The sequence below is a fragment of the Labeo rohita genome, chromosome 1, assembly GCF_022985175.1.
Source record: "Labeo rohita strain BAU-BD-2019 chromosome 1, IGBB_LRoh.1.0, whole genome shotgun sequence".
NCBI lineage: Eukaryota > Metazoa > Chordata > Actinopteri > Cypriniformes > Cyprinidae > Labeo > Labeo rohita.
Window position 1 is genome coordinate 33,208,491 of NC_066869.1, and position 13,587 is coordinate 33,222,077.

The following is a 13,587-nucleotide window of genomic DNA, read 5'->3' on the forward strand; positions in this document are numbered from 1 at the left end:
AGCATTCTTTTGGCTTCCACCTGGGTTACAGTTTCTTCTGAGTGCATTTTCTAATGCTAAAGGTCTGGAATACGATGGGAATATGAAAGAACATTGTTTACCTTTGAGTGGGGTTTGGAACAAAACACAGCTTTGGGTAAGAGCAGCCGCTGTCATGTGGCGCTGCAGAACCGTTGCAGTTCAGTATAACAGTGGTGGAAAACAACACCAGATGGAACTCATTAGATTTTTTCTTCTCCTTGTCTGGTCTGTTTGGTTTTGAAGCCCTGTTGATCAGAGTAGTATGTACAGATACATTTGGGTTTTGAATGAAACTGTTAGTACTCCTGCATTAATGATTACATATTACTGAGTGCTTTATTATCTATATAGAACAGTTTAACTTATATTTAGTTTGCTTTCCGATTGTAGGGTTTTTATAAGCTTATCTGTGCATTCAGTTTAGTACAATATCAGTACACTAGCTGTCAAAAGTTTTTGAACAGTAAGATTTTTAAAGTTTTTTAAGAAGTCTCTTCTGCTCACCAAGTCTACATTTATTTGATCCAAAGTACAGAAAAAAAATGTAAAAAATATTTATGAAATATTTTTAATATTTAAAATAACTTCTTTCTATTTGAATATATTTTAAAATGTAATTTATTCCTGTGATTTCAGAGGTCAAAGGTCAAGGTCAAATTTGTAGCATTATCACTCCAGTCACGTGATCCTTCAGAAATCACTGTAATATTCAGATTTGCTGCTCAAAAAAAAAGAAAAAAAAAAAAAAAGAAGATATTTTCAGGTTTCTTTGATGAATAGAAAGTTCAGAAGTACACTTATTTTAAATAAAAATCTTTTGTAACATTATAAATGTATTTATCATCACACATATTTATTGATCAATTTAAAGCATCCTTGCTAAATAAAAGTATTAATTTCTATAATTTCTTACTGGATATATATATATATATATTACTGCTATAATTTCACAATATTACTGCTTTTGTTGTATTTTAGATCAAATAAATGCAGGCTTGGTGAACAGAAGAGAATTATTTAAAAAACATTAAAAATCTTACTGTTCAAAAACTTTTGACTGGTAGTGTATGATTACTATAGTTATATACTACTGCTACATAAATAACTTAATACATAAAAAAAACAATAAATTAATAATAAAATATATAATTCATAAATACTACTACTATTGATAATATTAAAACTGTTAATAACAAAAAAGGATGATGCTAAAAATATAATAAAAAAGTTAAGCATAAAAGAAAAAATACAATATAAATACAATAAAGTAACACAATAGTAAAGTATAGTAAAGCACAACAAAGTCAGTTAAAAGAAGGGAAATATTCAATTTTGACTACCATGTAAGGTCTTATCATTACAGTGTTGTTAGCAACCTTTGTTGAACACACTACACTCAATTAAAAAAAAAAAAAGAAATATATTTATAATTAAATAAAATATATGAAATAATAACACATAAAACGTGGCAATTACACGGAGCATCTCAAATGATACTTTTTGGCCCTAGCAGCCCGTAGACATGGCAACGTAATTACGTCGTATTTAAGCGACACGGAACGCGAGCGATGGTGACGTTCCTGGACGACACAGTGACGCCATCATCCGTGGACAGGGAGTCGTACAGGAATCGGTTGGATAAAGGCGATCGCGCTTTAACGGAGAAGCATCGGAGTCGTGCGCCGTATCCCTGGCGTTCTTCAAATTGGTCCCATATTATTCCAGGGGGATTTTAGTTTTTGCAGAAGATAAATAATTAATAAAGCTCTCCCTGGTGCATGGGTTGGAAGGGTGCGCGTAACGCTCCTACTTTATTTCATCGGATGAAAATGTTTGGTTTGTGGTCGTAAAACTTCAACTCGTTTTCAAAGGATCGTTTCATCTTGCTTTCGGGCAAACCGGAGAGGAGAAGAGGAGAGACCGGTGACCCTAATTGGACACTGGATAGGATACCTGGGGGAATTAACGTTAACTGTCCCTGTGCACACAGGAGCCTAATTTCCCTTCGCATTTCCAGGGTAAATACATGCATTTGTCTAATAAAACGTCTTGTTTAAACTGTAAACTTGACCATGCTAGGGTGATTTTATAGGAGTAACGGGCCATGTGATCAGCTTCATCACACAACCTCAAGCAGGTAATGGACATATGAAGCTGATTGCATGGCCTTTCTCGTGTGTGTAATATTTAATATATGCACAGCTTATGATATGCTTATATTTAATATGCTTGTCTGATGTTTAGTGAAACCGGCTGCATGTCATTTAAAACTGCAGTGTTTCATTGATAAGAGAAATCACTTGCATGCAATGTTCTGAAACTGTTGTTGTTGTTGTAGTTAAACTACAATAACCCAATTCCAAGATATAGGACACATCAAATACGCAGTGTTTGGTAGAGTTTTGTAGCTGTATGAAACATTCAATATATAAAAAGCACTAACATTTTTTTTCACGCTTTCGCTGTATTTATATTTTGTTCTTGTACTGATTTGACTCGCACTTCAGATCTTATAAAAACAAATTCTCTTGTTTGAAAATTAACTTAAGATAAAAACGCTGTTGTTGCCCTCTAAATACACTGGATGTTTTACTACACCGGTGTGTTTACATATATTAGCGACTGGTTGGCTTTTTAGATTAATAACGATTACAACATCCCCCGAGCCATCGTTATTGACACTATTCCTTGTGTTTTCGCGTGTTTTGCTGTTGTTTAGCCGGTTAGCGTCAGGAGGTTTAGCTTAGGCTAACGCTGTTAGCACACCCACAGCTGGACAATCGAAAAGCAAACTAGTTTATGAATATGCATATCCGATTGTCCACTACACTGTCATTTTTATTATAAAGTGCTCTGTTGTGTGCCCATGTCACCAAGGGCAGCAGGAACATCTGATAGCGGTTAGCCTAGCCCGTTAGCTTAGCTCGCTAACAATCGACGTTCAGCCTTTGCCACCACCGCCGCCGCCGCCTCCCATAAGGGCTTTAAATCCATGTGAAGTGCCCGCCAATATCTTCACAGACTTTTCGCTCTTTAATAAGACTTTTCGGGAAATATTAGCCGGGCTGGCATGTTGTGAGTGAGAAATGATTAATTTTGTACAGATTTATGTGCAGCGCGTGCACGGCGCGAGACAAGCACATGTTAGCACCGACTACAGCCGATGCAAGTTTCTCAAAGCATGCTTTCTTTCCCCAAACTCTTGGTGAAAGTTTTCTTTCACGTTTTTTTTTCAATCACAACATCCACGTAATAATAATAACAGCACTTTTCAGAAACACGAAAGAATTGAACAAACGGGGACTGCTGAACACATGGCTATACAAACGACTTTAGCACTGAAAGGCAAACACTTTTCTCTATTTTCATAATCGCACTGCAATTTTATATCTCTTTGATGTGTGAATATATGAGGGGCTTCTACTGAAGTTTGGGGTCTTGCACATAGTGAGTTTCAGCATCATCCGTAATATTATGTAACTTGTATTACAGGGTTTGTAATGCCACCTATTGCTCCATGTGTTTATGTAATATCTGTTGTCAAATAAAAGCTTTACTTGGAAAAGGAAAGAGTTTCTCTAGAGAACAGACAGAGGTCAGTTTGCAAGTTTAAAAACGTTTCTCAGCATTGCACCTCTAGTTTTATTAGTTTCGTCACCTGTTTGAAAGGTAAAGCATCAGGTGTGCCCCTCTGGGTTAGCTTTGGATTTTTGAGGTTGTTCTGAATTTCGAGGTCACTCTAGGCTACTGTGGAAAGGGTTTGATAAAATTGAAGGGGAGGGAGAGGAAAAAGAGCAGGAAATACATAGGATAGTGTGTGAGCTCTTTCATCCTCTCACACCCTTTCCACAACATCCATTTCCACCTCTGAGAGCCTGGAGTCACCCTCCTGCGTTATAGGGATTCGGCATCCCTCTCGGAAGGGTGTAGCGTGCTCTGTCTCAGCTGACGTTTTGAGCTCTTTATTCTACGAACATGTTCAAGGTTTTAGTCTCCTCTGTGGATCTTGCTGAATGGCCTTAATGTTTTGACAAGACACAAAGAGAGCATACAGAAGGCATGACCGGTTTGGAAGATGAGAGAAAGGAACCGGGTCATCTGATGAGTGGCTCTTTGAACAGAATATTTTTTCAGGCCAGCCACTTTTTAATGGCACTCAGCTAAAATAAGAGCAGGTCTGCTCTGTGGCTTTGATTAAAGATAGTCTTGGTTAAAAGGGTTGCAGCAATCGGCAGCCTTTCGCTGCGAAGTCGCTTAGTGTTCTCTAGACTCCTCACTAAAGGCAAGTTTTCTAGAATTTCACTTGTGTTCGGTTTCCCCTATGATGGAATATGATGGAATCTGTTGCTGAAATAAAAGCTCCACTTAGAAGAGCTGTAAAGGGCATATCAAAGTCTTCCAATACTGGGAAGTCTTATGCTAAAAATCAGCTCTTTTAGTTCACTTAGCCATGGGTTTTGGCTAAAAGCAAGTACATACTATAATACTGAAACTTGTTAGGTCGCAGATATATATATATATAAATTTTATTTATTTATTTATTTATATTTATTTATATATATAAATATATATAAAAATATATATTGTACATAAATAACATTTCTCTTAAATATATACATTAATTTGTGTGTGTGTATATATATGTATATATATGTGTATATATATATATATATATGTATATATATATATATATATATGTATATATATATATATATATATATATATATATATATATATATATATATATATATATATATATAGTGTGTGTATGTATATATGTATGTATATATATATATATATATATATATATATATATATATATATATATATATATATATATATATATATATATATATATATATATATATATAATTACACACAGTGCGCACATATATTAGGCAAACTCAAACTTTTATTTTGTATGCGATTAATCGTTTGACAGCCCTATTATATACATGTTTTTCTTTGTTAGATAAAGTTAACTATTGTAGTTTACTAATGTTAAGCTTATTGTGGAGTGTTTCACTAAAATTAGTGCAGAAAATAAGAAAAAAAGGTTGTGGATATCTCTTTGCCTTTTATTCAGATATCCCAAGATATTCTTTGTGGACTTGTGTAAGGCATGCAAGGAGGTGTTAAACAAAAAAAAAAGTTCAGATGGATTGTATGTAGTTATATTTAATTGGTATTGTTAAGCAGTGTGGCTATTTTTTGGACGAACGTCATAATGCATCATGATTGCAAATTGTGTTTTATTACATTTTGCCTGCACTGATCTATTCTGCTTATACAAATTAAAGAGACAGATTACCAAAAAATGAAAAATATTTTCTCAAAATATATATTATGTTCATTTATGTGTATACAATATGTTATGAATTCTTGATATGGTTATATCTCTTCAAGTGGTGTGCTGAAAGAATAAAAAGGCCGTGGTCACATGACTGTCATCGCTTCTGCTGTAACGGAGGTGTGAGTTGCCATGGAGTGCTGCTGCCTTTTCATGTGCTCTCACAGCAATCAGGCACAAGCGGAGTGGATGGTGATTCTTTCAGGAGTAAATACTACACGGTTGTATGTTATTGAATGGCTCGTGCAGTCAAGTTTTGTACTGAATACTGAATTCTCCAACACCCATACCTAAATTTAAAACTTGCCCTCCATGATGTCCTTCTCATACCACCATGAAATTAGTTCAATAGTTCAGAAATGTGCTGCAGTGCAAAACCATATTTTAGTTGGTGGGTTGTCTGAACAACTTGTCAAAGAGGGCATGTTTATTTTTTATGCAGTGTTGCGTGTGTTTGGTGCCCATGTGTGTCTAAAAAAAACATTGTTTTAGTAGGATAACTAACCGTTGGTCAGCAGATAAATGTGGTACATATCCATAACCCACATAGAAACAAATTAGTTTTCAAACCAAAGCTTTCATTTAGCTAAAAAACTGAAAAACAGAGTGTTCTGTTTGGGGTGATGTGTTCTCAGGTGATAAATCAAAACAAGTGTAGTAAAGCCAAAGTAATTTTACTTATTGCTATTCCAGCATAATTTTTGGCCGAGTGTCTACACAAGTGGTTAGCTGTTAGCCTTTCCACGTTGTGTGCTGTCGAAATGTGTAATTAGAATACTAATTAAACATCACCGTTTTGGGAAATGATTTTGGCATTCTAGTATTATTACTGCTGAAACTGAAAAGGTGTTTTTTGTTTTTTGTTTTTTGGTCTTTTTTTTTTTTTTAATTTTTCAGCTGCAGCTACTGCTGCTTGTTTAGCTAGCTAGCAATCGAATGCTTAGCTAAAGCCACTAGAAGGCAAGCCTGCAACCATTATTTTTTAAATGAATGTCAATAGAGGAGAGCCTTCATTACGCTGAATAAACAGCTTTTTAGAGGAAACAGCTTATTTTAATTAATCAACAGCCTATCTGCTGATCTTCAACATGTTTTACACTAAACAGTACTTTTGGATTAGTCTATTTTTAGAGTTTACCACAAAAAAAATGCTCTTTTATAAGACAAGTCACTGACTTTTTATGACAGGTTAGGATTCATTTTATGGCACTTCCCATTCACTCCTATAGTATCCGTAAACGACAATTGAGTGTCGCACAACTCTGACAGAAATTCATTGATGTCAAGGCTGTAATGTGATTGGTTATTAAGGTACGCGTGATCCAAGTTGACCGTTACGCTTTTTCCAATAGTAAGTAATACAGACCCTTTCATCTCCCTATAAGAAAATCTTTGGCTTAGCTTGGGCTAACACTATTAGCACATCCACAGCTGGTTGATCAAACTTAAGAATACTTTACTTGGTTATCCGTTATGCTGACAAGCTGTCATATGCTGACATACTTATGTTCTGGTTCACCACACTAAATGACTGGTTGTTTTTTGGACTACTAGTCGACCACCCTGGCGTAGTTTAAAGTAATAGTATAGTGAATTTGAGAGCTCTGCACACAAAGACTTTCCTGTCAAACACTGGTATTTTTTGTTTTGTCTAAAGCATTGTGAAATTTACAGAATGATATATTGATGTTAGTATAATAAAACAGAGTATGACTGATCATTTTTCTTCCCGACTCTTCTGTTCCTACAGCTGTGGCCAAAACAAAGTTTGGTGGAAAATCAAAACACTGAAATGCTTTCTATCTGTGGAGATTTCTCCACAGATGTCACATCAAGCCCTTTTGTGACATTTGTAGAGACAATTTTCTTTTTTGCTCTGTATCTCTCTTTTTTTTATGTCTTGGGTGTATGCCCTCGCTGTATGGGTGGTGAATTCCTGTGTTGTTCTGTGAATCACGCCTCCCTGTCCCTCTTCTGATGAATTATGGAGTGTTTATTTGCTTTGCTGTAATGAGCTCTCTTCACTTTCTAATTTTTTTTTTTCAATGTTTCTATCAGGCCTTTGGAGACTTGAGAATTGTACGCCACCTTAGTGATTTTTAGATTTTGCATGTCTTTAGAGTTGCCGCAGTCTGTCTTTTCAAGAAAATTAGGCTTCATTTGTTGAGGAAACAAAACATGGGTTCATTGCCTGCTATTGAGAATGTGAATTTTTAATGATTTTGATATATGCATTATCTGTTTTAGTACACATGTAGCAGAAGCCTCCTGAGCATCGATTCTGTCGAATGGAGGGTGTGGAGGGTTTTATTCTTCACTTTTAGTGCGTTTAGTTCTTCATTTCTCTTTCCTGTATATGCAGGTGTGTTGCATCATGTGACTAGTCACTTGACTGATTTCATCCTCTATTTAAACAGCAAAGGCGACTTGTTCTGTAGGTCCAGCCTCACAAAGCATCTCATAATCGATGGCTGTATAGGGAATCAAATTTGTCTCGTTCTCTAGCCGTCTCCTCTACAAAAAAAAAAAAAAAAAAACTTAATCCAGGAAGTCTTGTCTCAGATAATCTGAGAAGATAGATGTGTTCTCACACCTGGTCTTATCCTACTCCACTGCTCCTTTTATTAGATCTCTTCTCCAGCATTTATAGATGAAATGTCTGGTTTTGAATAGAATTAGGTCAATGGCATGATGCTCTTTCTCTCTCTCTAAGGATCTTTAAAGAAAAAATTCTTTCATTTCCACCCTCATGCTGTCACAAATGTGTATGACTTTTCTCAGATAAACACGGTTCTCCAAATGTGCACCCTGCTTCAAAATCAACGCAAAACAAAAAGGATGGTAATTCATACAACCCCAGTTAATGAATCGGTGTCTTTTCAAAACCTTTTAAACATTTTAGTTATAAACCATAATTTCCGGCCAACCGTCTTATGAAAGTTCATGAGTTGATGTTTGACGTAAACATCAGCACATTGTTGATGTCCTCTGTGTTTCCATGTCAGTTTTTGTGTGAGTTTCAGATTATACTTGCATCTAGTTTCACATTGTGGTGATGTTTACGTCGAAGGTGAACTCATGAATTTCCATTTTTATGAAGAAGTCGACCAGCAGATGGCTTACTTGTAGTTAACACTGCATTTTGATATATTTCTCCCTTCATTCCATCCTTCCATATGGCCTATTTTATTGTTACAACTTTGCTCTGGCCTTCAGAGATTGTACATGAGCAAGAGCAGTGATAATAATTTAAAGTTCTGCCATCCAGCCCTTGGTTCTGATTTGCATGAAGGGTTTTAAGGAATCACAAGCAGGTGGGAGAACATTACATGGACCACCACGTCCAAAAAATGGTGTAGTGAGCCAGCTGCATCACCCATTTACTTTGTGTATTCCTTGTAGTCTGGAAAACTGTCTTAATGTTTTTCCTTGGTTTTCTAGCGCAACACCTAAATCAGGGGTGTCCAATCCTGTTCCTGGAGAGCTGTTTCTGCAGTTTAGTTGAGTCCTTCTCATAACCCTCTCACACAAGCGCTTGTCAGTGCATCTGTATGTTGTTGCGATCTCTGCTTTTTAGTTTAGTTTTCTACTGTGAAACAATGGCCCTGGCAAGTGTTGCCACCTTGTTGAATAATTTATTAGTGCAAAACCTAGTCTGTGGTAGTTTGGGCATGATTAACTAGGCGTACAAAGTACACGTGGTTAAAAAAATTGGATGTGTGCGTACAGTACACACGTACTGTTCTAGTAATGAAAATTGTGTCATGCGCTCTGTATGCAAGAAATACTTTGGCCTTAATTGGTGAAACTGCTGTTGCCTTCAAGTGCACTTGGAAAACTTGTACCTCTTAGTCGGGCCTTCATTATTGTGAAAATATTACTACATCTGAATTAAGAAATTATAAAATGTATTCCTTTACATGTTTTTATAACTAAACTAAATGTCATAAACAAAGCCAACTCTAAAAGCTGAGTGATTAAATTTACACAATTCGCTAGTTCACCCAAAAATTTCATTAATTAATGTCATTAATTACTCACCCTCATGTTATTCCAAACCCGTAAGGCCTTTGTTCCTCTTCGGAACACAAATCAAGATATTTTTGATGAAATCTGAGAGCTCTCTGACCCTCCATAGACATCAAGGGTGCTACAAAATACTCACTTAAGTGCGTGTATACATTGTCAATGTTCTTGGTACCTTTCTGGGCCTTGAACGTGGTAGTACCCTTGCTGTCTATGGAGGGTCAGAGATCTCTCAGATTTCATCAAAAATATCTTAATTTGTATTCCGAAGACGAATGAAGGTCTTATGGGTTTGGAACAACATGAGGGTGAGTAATTAATAACAGAATTTTTTTTTATTTTCAGGTGATCTTTTAAAGATAGATTACAATCTATATTACAATTCAGTGTTTCCGCCATGTTTCAAAACAACCTTCCCCTTCCAGTGTCTCAGCTGGGCAACACTTGTATCTAGCTTTCACAACTTCCCACTTTTAAATAGGACTTGGCTGGTTCTTTATGTCCTTGGAACTTGTATTTATGATATTTCTGATTCCATTTATACACTCTGCAGGAAGGTGGCCCTTTTCAAGACCCGGATTGGGCACCCTTGACCTAAATGTTTTGTATAGAAGCAAAGGAAGGGATGGTTGTCAGGAATTTCACCCTGAATGATGCAGTTGCAATCCAAATATAATATTTAAAACTTCAACTAAAGCGGCATTCCATTTGGTTATTTTCAACTGGAATTGGCTGAGAGTCGACAAATTGGAATGGAACGCTTTGAGTGGGAATTTTCGACTCAAGTATTCCCACTACTGACAGCTTGAACACGAAACCCGACTTGCTTGCCTTTTCATAAGAGAAAATATGCCCAAAAATGAAAATGACTTGCTCACCCTCATGTCATTACAGGTGTGCGTTGTGCTCTTCTATAAAAACAAAAGATGTACAGTGCATATCAGTGGGGTTCAGTGTTGTTTTGGACCCCAGCCACTTTCATTGTATGGCCAATTTTACATGTTTCAAAGGCTATGTTCACACTGTCAGTGTTTGGAATTGACAGCTGCATTTACTTGAAGGTGTGAGTCAATGTCCTCTTCACAAAGCATCTTTTTTTTTAATGAACGTGCAGCTAAAGTCAAGCCTCTATTTGTGACTATTGAAGGAGACGTCCTCTTCCAAAACAAAGATTCACATATAATGTCCTCAACCCCTTGTCATCCAAGATGTTCATGTCTGTCTTTCTTCAGTTGTAAAGAAATTGTTTTTTGAAGACACAATTTCAGCATTTTTCTCCATATAATAGACTGCTATGGTGTCCCGATTTTGAACTTCCAAAATGCAGTTTAAATGCGCCTTCGAACGATCCCAAATGCGGTGGTAAACAATCCCAGTCGAGAAAGAAGGGTCTTATCTAGCGAAACGATCGGTTATTTTCATAAAAATAATACAGTTTATATACTTTTCATTGTCAAACGCTCGTCTTGTCTTACTCTGCCTGGACTCTTTTTTCCAGTTTATGACCGTTAGGGTATGTCGAAAAACTCCCATCTCATGTTCTCCCTCAACTTTAAAATCGTCCTATATCACTATTTTACCTTTTTTGTTAAGGGTGTTTGATCTTCTTTGCATGTTCACTTTGCAAAGACTGGATCGGTACTTCTGCAGTGATGTAGAACGATTTTGAAATGATTTTTGAAGTTGAGGGAAAAAAATACAATTGGAGTTTTTTTCAACATACCCTAACTATCTTGAGCCAGAATACACAGAGTTCAACGAGAGCAAGGCAAGATGTGCGTTTGAGAATAAATTGTACTTTTGTACTACAAAATTGGGGCACCATACCAGTCCATTTTATGAAGAAAAATGCTGAAATGTTTTCCTCAAAAAACATAATTTCTTTACGACTGAAGAAAGGAAGGCATGAACATCTTGGATGACAAGGAGGTTAGTACATTATCTGTAAATCTTTATTTGAGAAGTGGACTTCTCCTTTAACTGCAATCATAATGACAGTGACTGATGTAAATATCAAAGGAGATATCTTGGATACCTTTGATAAAGATGATCTGGCTTATATTTGACATTACAAAAGTTCAGTAGAGGTGCGATTTCATGTCAGTTTTAATTAAACACTATACTGAGGTATAAAAGCATCCGTCAGTTGAGTCTGTGAAGCTCCGGTGGGGAACAGTGACTGAATCTAAAACTTTGGAGGAAACGTCTACATTTGTACCTTACTGAAACCACACATGAAAACCTGCAACATGCTAGTGGCTTTTTCGCACTGTATAACAGATCCAATGCATCCAGGCTGGTTCCAATCACACAGCAGGGCTTCGCCAGAAATACAGCTGAGTCCTGAAAAGTTTACGGGTGTAAGTTCAGCTCTAGAATCTAGTTGTCACTCCTGTAAATAACCAAAATGTATGTGAACACAACCGTAATAATGACTCAGAACTGGCAGCTGTATTCTGCTGCTGTGTGAACCTGGCCAAAATATTATCTTTTGTGTTGAGCAGAAGAAAAGTCTGGAAAGACATGAGTGTGTAAGTCACTGACGAACGATCCCTCTGAGCTGTAGACTCTAAAAACATGCTTATCAATTATTGTACATGATAGAATTACAGTGCGTTGATTTTAATAATTGATATTTTTCAGTGGAACTTAAGCTTGTTGGTTGCTGCATTACTGAATTAAAGTAGCTTGACTGTGTTGTTTCTGGGTAATGTCAGCTTGTGTATATTTTGATTTGTGAAGACATTGGATTTTGTCCTGGAAAGTGTTCGAGCCATACAGAAGGGCTCTTTCTCAGTCTGTCTGTGCATGCTGCTGTATCCACTCACTCTCTTAAAGTGATATAAAAGGATTACCTCCACCAGGGTCTTTTGCTTTAGTTCTCAATAGGGTCCGTGAGAGGTTGTGAAAGGGTAGCCCTCTGCATTGTCTTGAGTTCTTTGTGTCCTCTGTGTCTTTGTGGTTTCACCCTGGGACCCAACAGCTGCCCTGCCCCCCACCAACTCCCCCGAACATCAGCACGGGAAAAAAAATTTGGTTGCTTCCTTGGTTTGGCCATGTATTTCATGGGACCAAGTGCTTTCACAACACTTCATGTGAACTATGATCAACAAATATGAGATTTATCATTCACATCAGCTTTGGATGACAAAAGAAGAATCAAGACTTCACGTGGGAACCCCTAGTCCACTTCAGGAAAAAGTCTGCCTTCGTCTTAAGCGCCCTTTCACATGACTTGCATCAGGGCCTTAGTGCACTGCTGCTTTGACTTCATAACGAAAAGTGCCACAAATAGTGTCAAAGTGCACATTTTATGACAATACTGGGTAACAAGACAGTGAACACATTTCATTTTTATAACAGAAAAAGGTTTTTTTTTTTTTTTTTTTTTTTTTTTTTTTTTTTTGTTTCCCCTTTCAGATTCCAATAGAAAGCGGGGCTGCTTATATAATACAGGTGTATACATAAGACATTAATTTAGATCTGTGCATCATGAAACAAATAAGCTTTCCAATGATGTATGGTTATTATTGTTAGGATAGGACAATATTTGACCGAGATGCAACTATTTGAATATCTGTAATCTGAGCATGCAAAAAAAAATAAATAAATTTGAGAAAATCACCTTAAAATTTACAAAATATCTTCATGGAACATGATCTTTACTTAATATCCTATTGATTTTTGGCATAAAAGAAAAATCTGTAATTTTGACCCATAAAATGTATTGTTGGCAATTGCTGCAAATATCACATATATTGATTGATCAGTATTTTTTTTTTTTGTTTTTTGTTTTTCTCTCTTAAGTGGTGGAAAGCAAGGAGAATAGGCCAAAATCAGATGACCAAAAAAAAGGTTAAAACTAATATATTATAAAATTTAATACATCTTTTTAAAATAAGTCTCTGCTGTCCCCAGAGTGTGTATGTGAAGTTTTAGCTCTAAATACCCGAAAGTATAGTTTTTTTTTTTTTTTTTAATAGCTTGTTAAAATTGCCACTTTTAGGGAATCAGCCAAAACGTGCTGTTTCTGTGTGTGTCCCTTTAAATGCAAATGTGCTGGTGCTCCCAGTCCCCTTTTCAGAAGAGAGCGGAGCTTCAAGAGCCGGCAAAATCAAAATGGGAAAATCTCACGCAGTGATCATGTGAAACTCTCAGTAGCAGTGTTCAGCCTTATGTTTCCAACCAGA

General features: G+C 36.3%; 1 protein-coding gene across 1 annotated transcript in view; it reads left to right on the forward strand.

The window, feature by feature from the left end:
- Positions 1 to 1,612: 1,612 nt before the first annotated feature.
- Positions 1,613 to 13,587, forward strand: part of fbxw7 (F-box and WD repeat domain containing 7) — a 193,978-nt gene continuing 182,003 nt past the window's right edge. Inside the window, exon 1 of the mRNA XM_051107310.1 lies at positions 1,613 to 2,039. The gene's annotated coding sequence lies outside the window, so the exon portion shown is untranslated. The remainder of the gene's footprint in view (positions 2,040 to 13,587) is intronic.